This window comes from Podarcis vaucheri (genome assembly GCF_965113315.1).
Source record: "Podarcis vaucheri genome assembly, chromosome: 5".
In the NCBI taxonomy this organism is placed as follows: Eukaryota; Metazoa; Chordata; class Lepidosauria; order Squamata; family Lacertidae; genus Podarcis; species Podarcis vaucheri.
The window spans coordinates 103797370-103820109 of NC_138763.1; the positions used below are offsets into that span (position 1 = coordinate 103797370).

A 22740-nucleotide genomic window follows, 5' to 3' on the forward strand; every position below is an offset into this window, starting at 1 on the left:
TAAACAGGATATGAGATTTGCTGGGTATCAACACATTTCTTTGAGAAAAAATTGTTTTAGCAGTTACAGTCTCACCTGTGATTGGAAAATTATGGGGTATGCATATTTTTATATACATATATTTCTTTAAAATGTTTATATCTAGAATAGTTTATATATTTATATTTACAAAATTTATATTTATAAAATATTTATATTTATCACAATGATCTCAGGGCAGAATACAATAAAATTACCTTTCCATGAATTTGTTCCAATAACCTAGTATATTGGCTAAATCTCTTCTTTTTTGTTATGCCAACTGAGTAATTCATCTCTACACAGTCAAAGGTCCTATAGATGTTTAGAACTATCTAGGTTTTTGAGTCTTCCTGTAATGATTTCTATTGTATTAGCAGTTCCCCAATGGAGTTTTGAGATTTGGCAGCGAAGGACAAGGCCAGCAAAAACAGGATAGATGTATTAGCTCAGTATTTGCTTTAAAAGGTCAACTAAAAGTGCTATAAATAATTTATAATAATGATTAAATAATGAAATTGGTCAGTGTGATTAAATTTTAGAGAGGTCCTGGAAGGGTTTAGGGACGACTACAGTTTTAGAACGTTGCCATGTTCAGGGCAAGGTAGTTCTTCTAATGTGCCATGAAAAAGCCATGCCAGATAAGGAAAGGATTGAGATATTTCTAAATAAATGAGCTATGTAACCATCTGCATGGTTGTCTGCAGGTGAGGCACTCCTCATCCACCAAATCCTAAATTTACGTGGGGGTTACGTTCCAAGGCACTGTTCACATATGTGAAATTGTGTATAATTGAAGCATCCATTGACAAAGCCTGAAAACACCCTCTATAAACCTCTGGAAAACTTAGAAAAGCTCTTTTAAAAACCAGCAGCCCTACCAGACAGGCAGTAATGGTGGCAATGGTGGCACTCAGTCTTCCTCATAATTGGAAGACGATTTGCAAGTGCAGTAGACTGGGTCAGATGCACTTGTGGGGCTGGTGGTGTCTTGCCACTGAACATGATGATGGGCAGATGGTACAGATGGTCAGGACATGCTTGGGGAGCCTCCTGGTCCACTGATACAGCTTCAACATGGTTGCGTCATCTGCATATCTGCATATCTGAGGTTGTTGATATTTCTTCCTGCAATCTTAATTCCGGCTTCGGATTCATCCAGCCCAGCCTTTCGCATGATGAATTCTGCATATAAGTTAAATAAGCAGGGAGACAATATACAGCCTTGTCGTACTCCTTTCCCAATTTTGAACCAATCAGTTGTTCCATATCCAGTTCTAACTGTAGCTTCTTGTCCCACATAGAGATTTCTCAAGAGACAGATGAGGTATCAGGCACTCCCATTTCTTTAAGAACTTGCCATAGTTTGCTTTGACACAGTCAAAGGCTTTTGCATAGTCAATGAAGCAGAAGTAGATGTCTTTCTGGAACTCTCTAGCTTTCTCCATAATCCAGCTCATGTTTGCAATTTGGTCTCTGGTTCCTCTGCCCCTTCAAAATCCAGCTTGCACTTCTGGAAGTTCTCAGTCCACATACTGCTTAAGCCTGCCTTGTAGAATTTTAAGCATAACCTTGCTAGCGTGTGAGATGAGTGCAATTGTGCGGTAGTTGGAGCATTCTTTGGCACTGTCCTTCTTTGGGATTGGGATGTAGACTGATCTTCTCCAATCCTCTGGCCACTGCTGAGTTTTCCAAACTTGCTGTCATATTGAGTGTCTTTGTCCATGGAGTTCTCTTTGTCCATGGAGTTTTCTTGGCAGGGATACTGGAGTGGCTTGCCGGTTCCTCCTCCAGGTGGATCACCTTTGGTCCAAACTCTCCACTCTGACCTGCCCATCTTGGGTGCCCTGCTCGGCATGGCTCATAGCTTCTCTTGAGTTCTTCAAGCCCCTTCGCCACGACATGAAGGGGGTCATACAAGTAGCAGCACCCGATATTTCTGCCTCAAAAGAGACAGAAAGTACCCAGGTACAGGCAGCACAGGGCATGAGAACATCCCAAATGAAAATAGTCAGGCAGTACAGTACTGTCAGTGCTGTACAGCTTGAATGACGGATGGGGGGGGGGATAGATATGGGGAGCTACATACTGAAAGCAACTGCACTATCAGATGTGTTACTGGACTCCTACAAAAAGTTATGACTTCAGGCATGAAAGTACAGTTGCAAGATTATTTCACCATGCATAGCTTTCTAAATACTCTCCTTGGTGACTATGATCTACTGTTTTGAAAGGACCTGTATGTTACTGCATTTTATTTCCCCAGCCAGTCATATGAGGGGTACAGGTCATATTCATTACCAAAGTTTGCACCAAGAACAAAGACTTCAGTTGTCCTGTTGCTTGCAGATACCAGTCGGGCCTAGTTAATCTTTCTCTTCACTTTGCTGGATGGGTATTGTAGGTTTCCAAATGCTTGATACAATTCCTTCTGATCTGTTTTTGAATGAAAGACTGGAGCAAATATGTCTTTTTATGCGGTTGGGCTGTAGACACTGATGTAGCATTTGGAGGCGTGTTAGGGCTTCTCCAGACAACCTGCTTATTATGCATTCATCCTGAATTGCTTTTCAGATCGCTTATGGTGATTTTTTAAAATTTAGGTACAAGTTATATGCCAAAATGGCTTTGTCTTCCTTTGTGTTGTTCACTCATTCCACATTTTCCAGTGCATTCTCCCATCAGTTTCCTACCTGCAGAAAGCCATTTTAAATGCATTTGTTGCATTAGGGCAAGGCAGTGCTTTAATTAACTTTAATGGCACAAGCCTTAATTTTCAGGATGTGCTTGAATAATCTTATTTTTGAGGCACTCCTTTTAAAAATGTTTTTTATTAAAGATTTTGTGGGGTTACAGAAGTGCATATATCGTCTCCATTTTCAGATCATGAAGTTCTTTCAACAGTTCAGCTGTATTCAATGTGAGACTTTGAGGTTGTATACAGTATAAGGTTGGGGGAAAAGAGGGTTGGGAAGAGAGAGCAAAGGTGGGAGAGAAAGGGGGTAATAAACTTTTGTTCTTTTACATGGTACATGTGCGAGGTTTTTGTGCCAGCGTCACATGGGTCGGTTCTCTTTCTATTCATTTCTTTGTTTTCATTGGCATTGAGAGATTAGGATGCCCAGGGGATGGTTAGTTGTCTATAGTTGACTGCAGTGAGTTCTGTTTGCCGGTGGGGTGGGCTAGTTGGGTCAAGTTAGCCATATCAATTCATATGCTGTCAGTGGGGTTCTCCTTGCTGTCCTCTTGGGCTGTGTGTGTAAGAAAGGGGAGCCACACCAGGGTGAAGTCATCCTCTCTCTCTTTTTTACTCCTGTGTTAGTTTCAGTTTGCTGGTTAGCTTTTCTACTAAGCTGTTTCCCATACTATTTGGTACCAGTGGTTCATGTTCACTCCTGTGTCTGGCTATGATGCTCCTGGCTGCTGGGAGTAGATAGGTTATAAGCTCTTTGTGGTGTGAGTGTGTGTTATTGTCTTGGAAAATATTCAATAGATCTCGTTCTGAGGTGGCTTCTAATACCTGTTTAGTTATTTTGCAGACTTCTTATAGGACTGATGTCCAAAAGGGTTGCATTTTGGGGCAATCCCACGACAAGTGGATGCATGTGCTTGTAGAGGCACAGCCTCTTCAGCATGTTTTTGATGTTCCTGAGTGTTATCAACGCCAACATATATGGTGTTAGGTTAGATAAGTTTCAAGGTGAGTTCCCTTCTTTTGGCTGAGATGGATATAAAGGGAGGTTTAGACCACAGTCATTGTTTTTTGATTGAGTTGAGGGGATTTGTGGGATTCTGGAGCAGCGCTTTTTATATTGTAGATACAGTCCCCTTGCCATGTCCCTCTGCTGTCAGCAGAAGGTTTTCAAGGGCCTAGTGGCTGCTGTTTTTACTGCTGGGTTGTTGAAGAAGGCATGCAGTTGACAGTGGGTTAGCCAGGACGTTTGGTTGTCCCCTAGTTTGTCTTGTATTTATTGTGCTGGTATGGGTTTATTATTTTTGTAGAAGTCTGTGGCGATATAAACCTTTGGCTTGCCAAGTTTTCATCTGGAAGTTTGGGGCTGCATGATCAAATAGTGGGTGGTGGTCCAGGAGGGTTAATGGGGATGGGGTTGGAACAGTTTTCCACCTTTTTCCTTCCATGCTTTAAGCATGGTCTGTGTGAACCTTTTAGTGTTGTGGGGATTTTCCTTAGTTTGTTTTAGAGGAGTTGGTATGGTGTGGTGAGGGTATTTTTGATTGTGTCTATCTCCCTGTTTCCTTTCGTCTTCTAGGATGTATGGGATTATGTGGCACGTTTGGTTGGCAATGTAGTATAGTCCTATATTGGGAATTCCCCCATCCTTCTTCTGAGGAGGGAAGGTGCAGGTATTTGGAGCTTATTCCTGGCAGTTTTTTCTGCCATTAGCAGAGTTGGGTTGGGGAAATCCAAATTGAAAGGGTTTGGAATAGGTAAGTTAATTTTGGGATGGTGGTCATTTTGATCATGACTATTTAGTCTGAGGGGGTGAAGTTGGACTTCAGGTATTTATTAATTTCTTGCCACAGGGGATTGTAGTTGTGGAGGTATAGTTTGTTGAGGTTTCTGGTTATTTGTACCCCTGAGTATCTGAATATGGTACAGCAGAGCTTTATTTTTATGATGTAGGTGAATTCTTTTTGGATATGAGGGAGGGTGTTGAAACATATAGCCTCAGATTTTGCAAAGTTCACCTGTGGGGGTGACACCATTGTGAAGAGTGATTGCTGTGGTTGTGAGGTCTGGTGTCATGACCATCACTTAGTTTATGGGGTTTGCCTTTTATTTCCACACCCTTGATATCTGGGGCTGCCCAGAGTCAGATTGCAAGGGGTTCCAGGGCCAGGATGAACAGGAAGGGGGGCAGTGAGCATCTTTGTTTTGTGCCTCTTTGGATTGCTATGGTATTGGAGTCCATATTGTTAATTCTGCATTTTGCTGAGGCTTGGGAGTAAATTTGTTTGAGGGTTTGTAGGCGGTTGGGGCCAAATGTCATGTTGGCTAATACTGCTATTAGTTATTTCCATTCCAGACAATCAAATGCTTTGAGGATGTCCAAGGACATAACTATCAGTGGGAGTTTGGTTGTTTTGGTTGTTTTGCTAAGTTTAATCAGGTTCAGTAATTTCCTAATGGGGCCTTTTATGTTGCGGCCAGGGAGAAAGCCAGCCTGGTCCGAGGCTACTAATTTGTGTAAATTTTATGCGGTTAGCCAAGATTGATGTGAATATCTTGTAGTCTTGATTTATCAATGAGATTGGGCAGTATGATTCTACTTTGAGGCTATCTTTGACTGGTTTGGGGATTTTGAGGCACTCTTTGTGTGCTAGCAGTATAATACAATATAATACAATATATTAGAAACTTGACAACCCCAGTATTTTGGAGATGAGACAAGCCATTTGATTGATCTTCTCAGCTACATACTCTTGAAATTTTGGTTCAAAAAAGAGCCCCCTCTGATCAAAGTTTTTAAAGTGTAGTATGGGGATAGCCAATTCAATGCCTTCCATAAGTTATTGGACTCCATCATCCCTCACTGTTATTGTCCATGCTGCCCAGGACTGATAGGAAGTTCCAGATGTAGCAGATGCCGAGACCTTTGAAAACGACAGAATGGCTGAGGCAACCCAGTTAGAAGGGCAGGGTTGAAATAATAAAACTATTATTATTGCTTTATTATTATAGCTTCAAGGTACTGTAGTTAGCATTTAGAGTAGATCTTGGACAGCTCAGATTGCATGTTGATATGGTGTGTAATCCAGCAATTGTGTCCTGAACGTGGATGGAAGGGAAAGCAGGTTTTAGTACACATAATCATGTATGGGAGCACATGGTTGTAGGCTAGAGAAACTTTTGATGGTGTTTTCAGATCTTTGCCTGCTACTCCAGTACGCTGTGAGTCAGAGTGTGTGTGTGTGTGTGTGTACATGTGTATTCACGTGACTCAGGACAAGTTTAAACAGATTTCATGTCAAAACATTTTTTTGCTGATGTAGCACATTGGTGCATTGAGCAGCTAATTGCTGCTCATTTGTTTGTAAGATTGTTTTATGACACCTAGTGGTCGTTGTGCTGGTATTTCTGACTATTGTAATTATTACGGGACTAATATTCTAGACTAGAAGTTTTTACTCATAGTAGTTTTGTACTAGTTGGTTTCGTGCAGTTTATGGGCTAAGACTGAGCTAGGTGGGAAGTCCAAAGTTTGACTCCCCCTGCTATGAACTCTCTAGCTGGCCCAAGGCAAGCTGCTTTAACTCTACTTCTGCCTCAACAACTGTGGCATAGGACTAATTATACTTGCTTGCTTTGCTTGAAATGTTCTATATTAATACTGCATTACTGTTATGCATACTACAAGTTTTCAAATGGCAGAAGTCCAGGAGGGAATTTCCAGAAAATCCTGACAATTTCAAATAAATGTAAAAGCCAAGTGAAAGTAAATGTCCTGTAGGCACCAGGTGAAGACGTTCCTCTTTAACCAGACCTTTGGGTGATTATCATCTGATGCCCTTTTACATGTGTTGTGGAAGCGGGGGAATATTGGTTTTTGTTAAGTATTTTGTGCTTTGTATAATATAATTTTATGTTATAAACTGCCCTGAGATCTACAGGTATAGGCCGGTATGAAAATGTAATAAATAATTATAACAATGATAATAATTCTCCTTTCCATCATCTACAAAAAAACAGACATATATACTGCCACAAGTGTGAACAGTGAAAGCAACTCTAAACATTTCTGTAATTTCCTGCTGGACATCATAGAATCTTAATTTTCTGACTATATTTATGCTGTAGGTGGGAAAAGCATGAATATTTTACTGTTGTTTGTTTGTTTGTTTGTTTATATAGCATAGACAATGTACCGTATTTTTTGCTCTATAACACGCACTCGACCATAACACGCACGTGGTTTTTAGAGGAGGAAAATCCGTAGGCATGCCACCCGTAGGCATTCCCTCCATAACACGCACAGACATTTCCCCTTACTTTTTAGGAGGAAAAAAGTGAGTGTTATGGTGCAAAAAATACGGTATATAGCACTTTACAGACAAAGTGAGACAGAGGCAGATACAGAGAGAACAGCCCATTCTAAGAAGTTTGCATCCTTTTTTTCTAAAACATATAAATGTTCATATAAAAACATGCACTCATTATCATTGTTACTAGAAGAGAGAAAGTTTCATAGAATCCTAGAATCCTAGAGTTGGAAGGGCACCCCAGGGTGTCTTCTCCCCTGCAATGCAGCTAAGGCACCCATGACGTTTGGCATACGGTGATTGGGTATAAATAGTTGGAAAGAAAACTGCATAGATGGAGAACAGTATACACAACAGTAGCAGTTTTTCTTTTTCTGCTTATTCTATTTATGGGTTTCCCCCCTCTAAATTAAAATGGAGGAGGCTTTCCAGTTATGAGCAGAGCAGTCCTAATCCCTGGACTGCCTTGCGGGAGGGGATTGAGGCGCTGCAGAGGCTCCAAATGTGCCCGCTCCAAGTGCTGCCGAGCAGAGGCCACCACAGGCTGCGTTCCCACTTCCTGTAGCCAGCAGAGGAGTAGGACCATGCCTCGGAGGGAGCCAAAGCCCACTGACTTCCCTAGTCCGCTGGAACCAGCAGGGCTGTGGGTGCCACAGAGAATCCACCTCTCTGATGCCAGCTGGGTGGGTGCTTAAGAACTTGGAGTCACAATCAAAAACAAAGCAAAGGGTAACAGTTCAAAAATGAACTTTAAAAACATTATCCAAGAAGGCATGATTTTAAGGGGGGGAGGGGTTTGACTTGTGTAGCCGGAAATACTGGAAACTCTGAGCACTGGAGACCTTCTTTTGAAAGGCGGTTCAGGAAGATGAGGCAGGGTTGCTGGTGAGGAGGCTGTGCCCATATCTCCTGCAGGCCTCATAGAGCAGCATGTGGGACCTCAAGGCCAGGACTTTTCCTGAAGACCAAAGAGGGTCACGGCCTCTTTCTTGAAGCTGCTCTTTTTGATTCTGCATATTCTCTATTAGTAACTGGGGGCGGGTACCCAATCCATCTTCATGGCTGTGTGCCACATCCCTGGTTAGCAAACCAGCAGCAGCGCTTGAGGTTGGAGCTGGGATTGTCTTCTTCCCATCACCATCCTCTACTTTGCCAGTTGATTGGTGCCATCACCAGGACTATGTGCACACATCCCTCCTCAAGACCACTGAAATTAAAGAGAAGTTAGTCACTTCTGTGGGGGCAGCTTCTGAACAGGAAATCCTGTAAAAAGTAGCGCAGTAAAGTGCACCTTCAGTTCTGAGTCGAGTTTCCATTTTTCCGTGCTTTTCTTAGCTGATCGTCGTAACGGTTCCCTTGCTACTTTCACTTATGTAAGATTAGAGCCCTCAGCAAAAGCATCATGAATAATTGACACTGAGAATAGCATGCTGTTGAGCGCCATGGCAGCAGCGATCTGCTTGCTTTCTGACACTTTGAAGCCTTTGTTTCACTCCATTAATGAAGGTTTAACTACATAAAAGCTTTATACTGTGAGTTAAAGACACACATACTCCATTTCATAGCAACAGAATAGCTTTTTTAAAAAATGGAAATCACTGGAAAGCAGCATCCCTACTGCAGTTGAGTTACAGTCCTGTCTCACAAAGCGCTCTTTGCAGGCTCTGTGCCTCCAGGTTGTTGGATCTCAGGCATTTGCACTAGGCCCAAACACCCAGGTCTTGCATCCCTTATTCCATCTTGCTCAAGACTATGGTCCTGTTATATGTTACTTCTTACTACCAGGATGTTGGGTTATTTTAAAACTGCTGTGTGGTGAAAACTTGATAGATTTGGAAATAGCAACTTATATAATTAGCAACTTGAAGGCAGCAGCCCTTGCTAGGGGGCAGTTCCCACTGTACAGAGTGTGGCTTTCTTATGAGTTTTATGCATTGGGCTAGATAAATAATTTAAATGGTTTCTCTAACTCTTTCGTAATCCTTGGCCCGGTTTCATTCATGGCCAACTGGATATCCAAAAGGTGTGTGACTTCTACAAAATTGTCTGAAACCTTTTCTTATTCCTCGCTCTGCTTGGCCCCTTGTTTTTCTTGTCAGGTAATGTACACAAAGCCTTTCTTTGAATTGTTATTTAAGGTGATTGTTTTTCTTCCTCAATACATTTCCCATCTCTCTCTCTTTCTTTCTCTTCTCCCCTGAGGTTTCTTATCCATCCCCAAAATTGGCTTGGTACCGCTTTCGGAACTCAGACCATCTGGTAGCCATCACAGCCTCCTGTTGAGATCATGGAAACTGGTTCCGCCATGCTGCTGCTGCCACTGCCTCCCTCAGCTGCACATGTCACATTTCAGCACCATGCGGCGGTGGGCAGAAAGCCCATTGGCACTAACACAGCAAACCCACGGAGGAGCACAGGTAAGAGGGTCCTGGGAAAATTATAAGGCCCCAATCCAGCCACAGTCAAGTACTTCTGGTTTCACTGAAATCATTTTCACTGATTTCAGTTCCAGAGCTGAGCATGTACTTTAACTCTCGCTCAGACACATTTGTACATGCATACGCAGAGAGAGAGAAATTGGTGGGAATTAAAAGCTCTTATCTTCGGCTAGATTGCTCCCCATTTAAATCCTGTCCCATTTTATTTTGAAACAATCTGCTTCAATAGACTGGATATAAGGAATTATTCCGTATGAGAAAAAGGATAGAGGGTCTTCTCTGTGGGCCTGGCTTTCAGACTGTAAACTCAACTAGCCTCTCTGAATCCTGTCTTGACCTCACAGAGCCAGACCAAAGCAGCCTGGCTGTACTTGTTCAGAACTATGAAAGGCCCCTTCTAACAGGCAAGGGAAGGTGGGAGAGATTGAAGACATCAGGGTTTGTATCAGACTTTAGTAGTCCCTCTGCCCCCAACACTGATTTGAAGTTTTGCCAAGATTTGCTATAACTCCTGCCACCCTTAGGCCCCACCCCACCCCAAACTGCTGCTACCAGTTGACTTCCCCTGGACATACTCACCCAAGTGTAGGGTGACACTGCTTGGGTCCCATCCACTGCAGGTAACCACTATGTTGTAAAGGTAAAGGACCCCTGACAGTTAAGTCCATTCGCAGACGACTCTGGGGTTGCAGCACTCATCTCGCTTTACAGGCTGAGGGAGCCGGCGTTTGTTCGCAGACAGCTTTCCGGGTTATGTGGCCAGCATGACTAAACCTCTTCTGGTGCAACAGAACACTGAAACCAGAGCAGTGCACGGAAATACTGTTTACTTTCCTGCCGGAGCAGTACCTATTAATCTACAGTACTTGTACTTTTTTGCATGCTTTCGAACTGCTAGGTTGACAGGAGCTGGGACTGAGCAACGGGAGCTCCCCCCGTCGCAGGGATTCGAACTGCTGACCACCTGATCGGCAAGCCCAAGAGCCACTCGTCTGGTGCCAGCTTACTTGGAGGAGTTTGTCAAGACGCATTTGGACAGGATACCTACCACATGATGGGTTCCCACTCCAGGTGGTTGTTGATGATGGTCAGGCAATTACCATTACCCTTGATCCCTTCTAAAATTAGCCAAGATGACACTAGACTTACTTTTGCATATTACAGTGCAAGAGGTTTTAACATTGGCACTATAACTCATGAGATGCATGCATGTCTGTATTTAATATGCCTGGTATAAGAAATTTAAATAGTAGCCATGGGAGGGCTGGGGAGGGAGAATTCAAACACACACACACACACACACACACACACTGGTGCAGCAGTCTTGATGGGGGAAGGAAATTCCCAATGCTGCTGCCCCCCCCCCCCTCCAGCAGACTGGAAGCTGCCATTGGCTGGTGATTTTTTTAAAATGAAAGGTTGACAGCCCTGTTTATGGCCATATAATTATAATTTTTTATGAAGCTTCTGATCCTGGCAGTTGTTATCCTTTGGGGCTGTATCTCTCTCCTACCTTAAAACTGTCATTTTTCCTATTACATAACAAAAATAACTGGCTTGGTGCCTTTTGAGGAGAGACTGTTGAGGTGTTTATTACCACCAGTCCCCCTCTCCCAGAGTGCAAGGGCGTTGTTCACTCAGCACTGAAACTGCTGGGAATGGAGGTGGGGGAAGAGTATCAGCTTTCCTACTTTGGAATAGATCTCTGATGGACTCCGTACATGCCGCTTTGGTTTATTAAGCAACATTTTAACCAGTTAAAATAAATTTACAAGCACTTATAAAATCCCAAAAGTAATTGGTTTTCACCCTTGAGCAAAAACATTTCATAACAGGCACATTAAGCATTAATGTAACCAAACCTTTTTATTGTTGACAACCACAGGACAATCATGTGTAAGACTAACAGTTTGTAGTTAATATTTATGATGGAGCTTATGACTCACCTGTGGAGCAATTAAGTGCTGCTCTTAAAGACTGAGGTTTGGGGTTTTTTTACAAAAAAAAAAAAAGTATTTTCTGCATGCCCATGTGAATCTCCTGCAACTTTAGTACATTCTTGCTTTAAACACTGATCTTTCTAAACATTGTACATTATTCTGCTGAACGGATAACAGACATGTTAATTATTGTTGAGTTTATTCTTCTAAAGACTGTTGTATGTCTGGGTCAGTCCGGGTAATATCAGTACATCAAAACAGCACATTAAACCCCAAATTATCAGATCAGCTGAGGTCAGCAGATGAGACATACACACACACCTGTGGGTGACAGTACACATTATCAAAAAATGTGAGAGTGGCAACCCCATGTCAAGACCCATGTATCAATAACATGTTAACTGACTGGGTGTCCTTGAGACTTTCCCTGTCCTAACCCTGGCATCATTGGCGCCTGCCGGCAGTGGCAGTGAAATGCTCCACATAAAGTTCCTCAGGATACTAGTAAATCGTATTTCATGATTTCATATTGGGGTAGCCCATACTCTGTCTTGCAATGTTGTTGGACTCTTTCCATCATCCCTGGACCTGAAGGGATTTTGACTCTAGCAACATCTGGAGGGCATCATATTGCCTGTCCCAGTGTTTCTAAGCTCTGGGATGGAATTTGGCAGAGGACTGTTATTTTTTATCTAGCCCAGAGTTTCTGATAACATGTAATTCTGCCTTGCATAATGCCACACAAATGGTTCTTCATGTTTTCAGAGGGTTTGGTCCTTACAGATTAGGTCAGGCAGACATGGAGTCAGGGTGGTGTAGTGGTTAGAGAGTTGAACTAGGACTGGGAAGGCCAAAAAATCAAAGTGCCTTTTGGCCATGAAGCTCACAGGGTAACTTTGGGCCACCCACATTTTCACAATCTAACTGCTTCACATAATTGTTGTGGAGATAAAATGAGAGCTGAAAACTATGTACACCTTGAGCTTCCTGGAGGAAGGGGGGAATCTAAATGCAACAGATAAATACCATACACATCTGGGAATTAATGAATCATTAGAGCAATCACTGCATTGGTCATAAAGAAAGATGAGATCTTTTGACACCTTTTGTTTGATGAATTGTGTTGGCACAGTAGCATGCCTTGATGGTTGCATTGAAGATGCCTTTATTAAGCAGTAGAGCACAAGCTTTGCACGCAGAAGGACCCAGATTCAGCCTGTGCTGTCTCCAGTTAAAGGGTATCAAGTAGCAGTACATGGAAAGACTGGCCTGAGATCTTCCAGAGCAGATGCCAAAATGGGAAGATAGAGGTAGACAAAATGGAGCTTTAATGTATGCATTAGTTTTGGCCCAGTATGGTTCTGGCATCTCTTTCAGATGCTGAACATAGTCTTTAAAGCTTGCTTCTATATGAATTAATAAAATAAATTCAGGGTGACTTGTGTGGGATGCCATTTCAGTTGGGGCATCACAGTGCTCAGGAAATTACCAGGCCCCCTGGCTGAGATATTACGAGGAATGGGCTTTGTGTCGCCTCCAGGAGGTGAGCAACACCCACTGACCAACCTGGTGGTGCCTGGCCAGACCCCAGCAGCTCCAGGCCCCGTGCATAGAATGCAGGATATTAACCCGCGTTAGTCATACATACATACTTTAAGTTAAGTGTCAGGTTATAAATGATTAAGATGGACTACCTGGATTACTAACAACAGTAAAAGCTAAAATATGATTGTTATAAATGTGGAATTTGTAGAATATTCCTAAAAGATTGTATTGTGTCTAAACTAGTAATGCACTGATTAGCAACACCATTAATTTTTCCCCCCTCTAGAGATCTTTTTTGTCTTGCAGGTTACTATGATTCAGCCCGGGGATTTGTTGGACCTCACCTGCATCCGAGTGAGACTGTCCTTTGGGGTGAGGTAGTAGGTTGTATAGTTTTAGGGTTATACCCTCCCTGTCAGATAACTATACAATCTACTGTCTTTCCTGAAGTGGCTGTGATAGCGGCACAGGACGCTCCATCTCCGTATCAGGAAACAACATCTGTTACTGATGCATACTGAATGTGTGGGACAGGAGAGCGGAACCTTGAAGTACACATTTTGGCTGACCAAACAGTATGGTCTTCTTTAAAATGTTTTGGGGGAAAAAATAACTCTTGTGGAAGAGAGCATCTTTCTTTAGTACAGTAGTTCCATAGGAAGTTTGCACAGATCGCAATATCCTCCAAATGTAAATTACAGCACTACTTGGCCACTGAAGGTTTCCAGTTGAGACAGGAATAGACCCATTTGGCAGGTGGCAGTGAAGAAGAGGAGAGAGCCCATTTGGTTATTATCAGAGGGTGCTACAATGTGGCAGCAGAGGTAAAGTATGGACCAAGACCACATGGTAGGAAAATCCCACACCATAGACCTGGAGTGGTGGCTCATGAGTGGAAGGAGAAGGCATTGCAAGGCTGCTGCTGCTGCTAATCCTGAGGAGTGACTAGGAGGTGGAGGGAAAGGGCTGGTGGACATAGAAAGGAGAGCATGATGCCCGTGCCATACTGCAACACCTGGGGAATGGCCAGCACCACTAAATACAGGTCTAGCCTAGTGGAATGAGCAGCAGCATCCCCTCTTTGGCTCTGTTGGATTTCTTGAACAGCAACCCCTGGTTGTCACCCAGTGGAAATGGCGGCCTTGCCTTTCACTCCAAATACATTTATGCATCGCCACATGCAAGACTCTCTCTCTTAATCGTGGAAGCAAAAGCCAAGAAGTAGCTATGTTCTATCAACGCCACCCAGTGCTCTGGCAGGATGAGGTAGTAGGTTGTGTGGTTTCAGGGTAGTGATTTTGCCCCAATCAGGAGATAACTATACAACCTACTGCCTTCCCTGAGGAGCAGCTCTGCAGCTTGCCCAGAAAACCCATTTCACTCTCAAGTAGACAATGCGTGCAAGAGTCCTCCCAAAGTATCTTGAGAACTGTATGATTATGCTGGGAATTCTGTCTTGGAGAACCACTACCCTCACCTAAAAATGCAGTTCCCAAGGACAATATGACTTTTAAGCCAGCTTCAATCTATGAAATGGGACAGTATAAATTAGAGAAGATGTTATGGTCATCTCCAGAGTAAACTTATATGTGAAAATAGTATTATTTGGGATTTTATATTTAGAGTTTATATAATTGTATGCCTGTCAATTAATTCATATTTTAGAAAAAGTTCTGATTTATCTCATAAGTTCAATAAAATGTTTTGGGCTGTAAAAAATTTGGCTTAAGTGTCAATTGAGTGGAGTAAAATTGTTATGTTCTGAAGAGTAACACTTTGACCCTCCTATTCAGCATATTTGCAAGACCGCCACTTGGCTTACAAACAGCTACAGTGGGTGTCACTAAGTTGTCAGGCAAGGAATGTCCAGTGTGAGGATTTAACTCTTTACTGTCAAAAGTGCACTTACAAGTTTGGAAAAGGCATGTCTACCCGTCCTGCGTCTCTCAGCTCTCCATAGATGTGCACCCAATGATGCAGTTGCAGCAACAGAGAGACCCCGCTCCCAACCTCAGCTTATGTTTCTTCCCCACCTGAGCTGTGCACAAGCTTCAGTCCTCTTTTGCTCCCTCTTACTGAGGTTGGAAAAATAAGGCTCCTCTCATTTAACCCTGTGAAGCAGCCCATGATGCCATCTCTTTCAATGCTGATGACCACAGGCAGCCACACTTTAAGCACAGGTGATTCAGGTCCTACCAGACCCTTGTGGTGTGTTTTTACAGGAGCCATAAGGGATCTTTCGTTTCTGAAACTAACTTAGTGAATGCATGTCCTCAGGTACATAAGCCTACAAGCCATGTTTTACAGAAATGGAATAACTGCTTGTGTTATCAGCTTCACATCTGCACATAAACCTACATATGTAAATACTAGTAACTGAGTTTGCCAAATGGTGTTTGCAGAAAGTGGGAGGGGGCGGGTGGGAATGCCACAGGTTTGCAAGCAGCACTCAAATTCATTTCTAATTGTGAGGGAAAAGGTACTTGCCTCACAACCTCCTTTGAGGCTTGTCGATTTACCAGGTGTGAAATCTGGATCAGTTCCTGGAAGTTTTGCCTGTCTCTAATGGAAAGCTTGGGAAGAGCTTTAGTAACCATATAGCAAGTTATTTAACTGGTTGGGAGGTGAGAAGGGGGGGGGGAGAGAGAGAATGGCCCATTGTCCACCATCAAATCTGGTATCTATTATTACAGTTTATTAAAGGTGCAAGATTTTATCCAGGCCTGCCCAGCTTGGGACCCACCAAGCAGCATACAGATCACCCATTATGTGTGGCAACTGAACTTACTGTTTTTCCTGTTTGCAAGAGAATGCTGTTAAACATCAGTCAAACCGCAATACTTTGCTGTGTTGCTGGAATTGTCTTGGTGGGTCATAGGTTGATCAAGCCTACAATGGGAAACATTTTAATGGCTCTCATCCAGCCAATGGAGCTACCTCTTTGCCTTTCCTTCCCACCAGGGCACAATGAAGGAAGCACAACCTGTGACCTATCAAAGCACACATAATCCACCATCATGGCAGAACAGGATCTTGACAAACCTCATTTTTATGTCTGTCAGAGACTACAAAAATAGGGGAGTTGCAAAGCCTTTGGCAGGCCACAAAGGATGGCTTGTGTTCAGCTTGGTGGGTTTCCCAGATGGAGGGGCAAACAAATAGCTTGGCGCTGGCCACCACCCCCCACCCTTGCTAGAAGAACTCCCCTTTTAACCAACAGATTCCTTGTAAGTAGCTCCCTCCAGTCTTTGCCAAGCATTAGAAAACAACATTTATTGTGATCCTGCTATCTTGGAGCATTAAGTATCAGCAACAAAGTTTCTCTCGGTTGTTTCTGACAATCAGCCACAGAGTATTCAGATAAAATTGTCAGGATTGGAATTTGGATTCCCTGTAGGCATTTCAAATAGCAGCAAATGAAACCAGCAGCAGAGTCTCTGAAAGAAGAAATGCATTAAGAAGAGACATCAAACATCAGCAGGAGAATATGTGGAATTTCAAAGTATTCATTTACAGCAGAAATATCTTATTTGCATTATGATGCATTATTTATTGAAAAGCACTTTGAGTCTCTGTGAGAAAAGTGAGTGTAAAAGCTTTCTCAATAAATACAAATAAATAAACATTTTCCATCACGGTCTGTGTTGGAGGGATCCAGACAGGTGATACCAATGCATAACCAGAGCAATGGCAGCATTCTTTGATGCAGTTTGTGCTCATTTTTAAATGCAGATTTTGAAGGCTAGCCTATATTTTAACTGGCAAAACATGGGGCGACATAAGTTCTGAATGTTGGCCCCCCAAACTCATGCTCATATGCTATTTTTGGGGAAACCTCCTTTACTCTGGTAGATTTCTCTTGTGACTAGGCAGGGGAAATTCACTGCTATCTGAGCAGGCAACAATCTTAACCACTGGCAGTAAGCCCCAATGAACTCAGCTGGGCTTGTTTCTGAGAAGACATGCCTAGGCTGGCACTGTAAGTAAGCTGAGTGGCATCTTCCCAGTGAGAAATGTGGGGAGGCTCCTTTCACTTCTTTGCAGACACAGAACAAGTCAGTCCATGATGCTCCACCAGCTGACTGTTCTGAAGACTCGCTCAGAATTTCAAACAGGAGGATTCTATTTGAAGAGAATGGATGAATGGAAGCAAAGAGCTTTCATAAACATTGCACAAAATGAGGTGATAGACCAGAGTGGTAGAATTCTGGGATGTTCTACTTCAAACTGCAGGGAACACATTTCTGAATGTACCTGTATATAAAGCACATACACAAACTCCCAACATGCTGAAAACTTGGCAGAGATATGTTAAACATTTCTCCCCCAATAGGTTAGATGGCTACATGCAGGGACTGTTGTATGTAAGGATGCATAAGAAAAGCAAACCCCCTATTTGCAGTCCAGAATTCTACTCCATTCTGCATAATCCGTAGAACAGCTGTAAATCTACCTCCCTAATGAGCCTGTGGGAAAGGAGTTGAATATAAAAACCCATTTTTTTCTGAATCAGCTGAAAGTTTACAACAGCTGATCTATTAGTACCCGTCTGTAATGAACACTTGGAAGAATGAGTAACATGCTGTATTTAAAATCAACACCTTGAAACAACAATACCTAGCTTTGGTTATCCCTTAGCTAGAACAATTCTCACACAAAGTACACAGTATTGATGCGTAAAGGTAAAGGTACCCCTGCCCATACAGGCCAGTCTTGCCAGACTCTAGGGTTGTGCGCTCATCTCACTCTAGAGGCCAGGAGCCAGCGCTGTCCGCAGACACTTCCGGATCACGTGGCCAGCGTGACAAACTGCATATGGCAAGCCAGCGCAGCACACAGAACGCCGTTTACCTTCCCGCTAGTAAGCGGTCCCTATTTATCTACTTGCACCCGGGGGTGCTTTCGAACTGCTAGGTTGGCAGGCGCTGGGACCGAACGACGGGAGCGCACCCCACCGCGGGGATTCGAACCGTCGACCATGCGATCAGCAAGTCCTAGGCGCTGAGGTTTTACCCACAGCGCCACCCACGTCCCCCTAATATTGATGCTACTTTTTGTTAATAAGGCACACCTGAGTCCCTCAAATTCTATCCCATACTGTCAACATCAGGGGTCAGCAAACTTCTTCAGCAGGGGGCTGGTCCAGTGTCCCTCAGACCTTGTGGGGGGCCGGACTATATTTTTTTTTGGGGGGGGGGGAATTGAACGAATTCCTATGCCCCACAAATAACCCAGAGATGCATTTTAAATAGAAGCACACCTACTCATGTAAAAACACGCTAATCCCCAGACCATCCACGGGCTGGATTTAGAAGGCAATTGGGCTGAATTCACAGCTCCAGCCTAAGAAGCCAAGAATATTTTTGAAGGCATGCCCTCCAACATTTCTCCAATGAAAATAGGGACGTCTTTTTATTATACTATTTATACCCCACCCATCGGACTGGGTTGCCCCAGCAACTCTGGATAACTTCCCACATACATAAAAACATAATAAAACATGAAACATTAAAAAGCTTCCCTATACAGCGCTGCCTGTAGATGGCTCAAGGCTCCAGACCCCCCAACATTTTGCTGATGAAAATAGGGACATTCTAAGGAAAGCGGGACATTCTAGAATCAGATCAGAAACTGGGATGGCTTCCATAAATCTGGGACTGTCTCTGGAAAATAGGGACACTTGGAGTGTCTGAATGCTACTCCTGATTGCACAACTGGTAACTCAACAGGCTGAATGCAATCAATGTTTTCTGTCTGTTTGGGACTTCTGGGGAACTGCAAAGCATTCTGCAATCCAATACTTGCAATACAAGACTGCAAACTGTAGAAGCCTCATCTTCCTCCACCCCCACTGATTCCCTTCTTTGGGCTATGGATGTCACCTTTTTCAGTCCTGCGCCCTTAAGCAGCAGCTTGTAATGCAGAAATGATGAGGATAAAGTTTTCCCGGTCACTTTATCCCTATGCCAGGAAAACCTTCCCCTATTAAATGTCTGCACGTCAGATTGCTGCTCAAGGTGCAGCAGCAAGATACTCAGACTCACTGCTGCTACAGAAGCACATTTATTACAGAAACAGAGCAGTTACAAAACCACCCACTTGATATGCATGCAGAGACACCTACTGGCTGACTCAGTGTTGTTGTTTTTCAAAGTCCTGTGCAAACATTACAAGACCCCGGCAGGATCAGGCCAAAGGTCCATCCAGTCCAGCTTTCTGTTTTCACAGGAATCAATGAGATGCCTGCGGGAAGCTTGGGATTCCCAGCCTTGGAAGGAAGACCTCCAAGCGCAGAGGCAGAGCAGAGCTATCAGGGCCAGGAGCGTCTGGCAGCTCTGATCACTCTGTCCTTCATGGCTTTCGCCAGCCCTGTAAGAACAACTCCCTATAATCCTTTGAATGGAGATTTGCATATGTGTTGTTTATGACTGAGTAATATGAACGATTGGACAGTTGTTACCTCTGCATTTGTTTTAGATTTATCACCCTAAAAGCTTTCAAATAAATTTGCACAAATTAATGTCATATCATTTTAACATTTTAAAATTAAAATATACCAGCTTAGAGCAAGAAAAAATGCTGCACCAGTAGCTAGTTCAGGCAGGCAGGCAGGCAGACTTTTCCAAGGGTACTTCCTTGTGACTAGGTGAGAGTTCCAAAAACCAGTTTTGGGGTTTGATTTAAAAATAGAGGGACTTTATTTTTTTCCTTTGCACCCTGCAGTATTGGTTAGTGGAAACTGCAAATCCGTGCTCCAGTACCTGACACCAAGTTGGAGAGGTTTATGCTTGTCTCATAAAAATGTACCTATGCATGAATTAATATTGTAAGACTTGATTGTGTGAAATGCTTTGAGTTGTATTTTCTACATTAAATGCTTTGAGAAATGCTTTCCATATGAATGGAAATGACCAACAAGTCATACCCTTTTCACTACCTCACACCTTTTTTCACTAAACATTTTGTACCATTTAGTACCATTCCAACCTTGCAATTATACTTGGTTCAGCTAGCATCTCATAATTACTTTATGGTGTCTCTTTTTAACCCTCGGAAGTTGGACCAAATCCATTCCGGAAGTCCGTTTGACTTCCAAAACATTCAGAAACCAAGGTACGGCTTTTGATTGGCTGCAGGAAGCCGTAGAAGCTGCGTTGGGCATTCGGGTTCCAATGAACGTTCACAAACCAGAACACTCACTTCCGGATTTGTGGCGTTTGGGAGCCAAAATGTTCGAGTTGCAAGGCGTTCAGCTTCCAAGGTACAACTGTATTCATTCAAGTGAAATGTTTTTATATTTGCTGGAAGCAGCCTAGAGTTTGCTAGGGAAACCAAGCCAGATGGATGGGGTATAAATGTTGTTGTTGTTGTTGTTGCTGCTGCTGTTGATAAGCTGTCTCGGGATTACTAGGTCAATGAGGAACTTTTGTCATTGAACCACACCGTGTTTTGAGGTTCAAAGGCCACAGTCCCAAGCCCATTTGCTTAAACCTAACTATGCTCCAATCAAGTATCAGACAGATGAGGTTTCATTTTAAGAGTGAAGGGGGCACTGAATCAACCCCTCCTGCTGCAATTTATCTCCCTGCAGCCCCCCACCCCAATTGAGCTATGTTCTTGTTCTGGAGCCCCATTGAAATGGGGTCAGTGGGAGCTCTAGCAACTGATTACAATGCTATAAGGCATGAGAAAGTTCAGTTCCTCTCAACCAAGCGTCCCGCTGGGTCTTCAGATCACCCTGACTTATTCTTGACAAATAGGTCTGCTGTGGCCACGTGCACATTGAGCCTCGGTCACTCTCAGCCCTTCTGCCTCTTCCTTCTCCCAACTGAAAGTTTCCTTTGTTGATTTATGAAGTGAATGACCTCACTGGGGGAAATTACAGCCCCTTTCGTCACATAGTGCTGTCTCTGTTATTCTTACTGTGTTCTATAGATTTACGATAGTTTTTAAGCCTGGCAGTACATGATGAAATATGATGTTTAAAGAAAAAACCCAACAGGCCAAATGACGTTGATGTGGTGGAAGCTGAATATAATATAGTGGTTTAGCATTTCCTTTTCTTTCTAGGCTTCAATCACTAGTAGGCTTTAGCTGTTTTTGCCAGCTCTATCTGATTATCAGACACACAAGGATAAATCTCTAATCAAGCAAAAAGGGAACGGGAAAGAGAGAGTTTTCAATGCTGCGTTATCATTTTTTGCTCCACAGATATATTTTATAAACCTTGAAAAAGCAGTTCTAGTGCAGAGTGCCTCAGCACCCACCCAATGGCTACAGTAGTTTATCTCCATGTTTTATTCCTAAATAATTGCTACTGGAATAGAGGTAGGGAGCCTATGTGCTCTCCCAAAATCCCTGACTTGGGCTAATAGGAGTCCAACAAGATCTGGAGGGTGGAAGATTGTCCCTCTTACACACTGAAGGGAACAAAGCCAAACTCCTCTCCCCTCATTTAATGAAAAATATTTTCATCAATTCACATATGAAGTTACATATGAAGACATATAGGATCAGCATGCATAATAATTATACCGACAATGGATTTTAATGGATTTCTAATGAAGCTGTTGGGAGTACATTGGCCAAGTGACCTACTTTACAGAGACAGTCCTCTGTTTGAAAGTATCCTTTATTTGAACGGTTGCCCAGCCCAAGTCCAGTTTAAAGAACCCCTGGAATTGTCCATCCACAAAGTTTGCTGCATCTGATCAGCAGATGAGCAGGGCCAGGCACACAGGTCACCTAGTCACTGTCATCTCTGATATGCTAAGATGTATTTCTTCCTAAATTATAGGAATTGTTTCCAAATTTGTATCTATACATATCAAACAGCATATACAACTTTATGCTATTCATTGTCTTCTTTTGGTGATGCATAAATGGCACCATAATTGGGAGTAAGCAGTTTGCCTAATAAAATCTATGCCAGAAGTGTATGCTCATCATAGAAGGGGAATAAATGTAATATACAGTTACTGACTCACATTTGCGTGCATGAAAGGGTTAACCTGAGCCTTGAGTTCAAGTTACCAGAGTGTGTGTAGTTTGGCAGGCTCACAGCAGCCCATGCTTCCTGGAGCAAGCAAAGAAGGAACCATGCGACTTGGCTCCCAACTCAGAAAATGCTGTAGGTGAACTGAATTACGTACTCCAAAAGGGAGATTTTTATAGCCTGCATCTTTGCGCAATCCTTTTTGTAAGGAAACCAAGTTCTTTTCTTTTAAAGTTGTTTAGAATCTCCCCCCCCCCCCCGTTTTACTGCCTGCAGTTGGAGATCTGTTTGCAGTAAAATCTGGAATCTCTGTGAGTAAAACATTCACTTATTTGCAAAGCTAAGTGTCTGTGATTTATTCTAGCCTAAGTATTTTTGTGGGGAACATTTCTTTAAAGGTGGATGAGGGCAGATGCAAATCTAACCAAGTTTTAATGTGCTTAGAACAATCACCACTGTGCTTAGCTCCGCTACTGGACAGTAGGAATCTCTCTTCCAAACTTCTCTTTCCAACAAGAAGGTATTAGGAATAAACAAGAAGCAGGAACAGGTGGCACTACTCTGAGAGAAGATGATGCAGCAGCTTCAGGATTTTAGGCACCACTAAAGGTGGCAGATTTGGCTGCGCTAAAAGAAGGGTAGCTGCAGCCAGCTACAGCTTTCTGGTTAAGTTACCTGACTTATGTGTATGTTCGTTTCATTCACACTTTACCATTTTGCATGGTATACCCTAGGTATACCCTGAAAAATGCAGCATATGTAGAAAGGCTCTCAAAGGCAACCTTGAGAAATCACTTTTAAA

At 42.9% G+C, this 22740-nt stretch overlaps 1 protein-coding gene across 5 annotated transcripts in view; it reads left to right on the forward strand.

Moving 5' to 3' along the window:
• The window catches only part of LOC309532705 (uncharacterized protein), a 187706-nt gene extending 173044 nt beyond the window's left edge, over window positions 1-14662 (forward strand). For 4 of the 5 annotated variants that reach the window (XR_014219952.1, XR_014219954.1, XR_014219955.1 and 1 more), the window contains 2 exons: window positions 9223-9437; window positions 10357-14662. The gene's annotated coding sequence lies outside the window, so the exon portion shown is untranslated. The remainder of the gene's footprint in view (window positions 1-9222; window positions 9438-10356) is intronic. The other variant, XR_014219959.1, reaches the window with a different exon arrangement.
• The last annotated feature ends 8078 nt before the right edge of the window (window positions 14663-22740 follow it).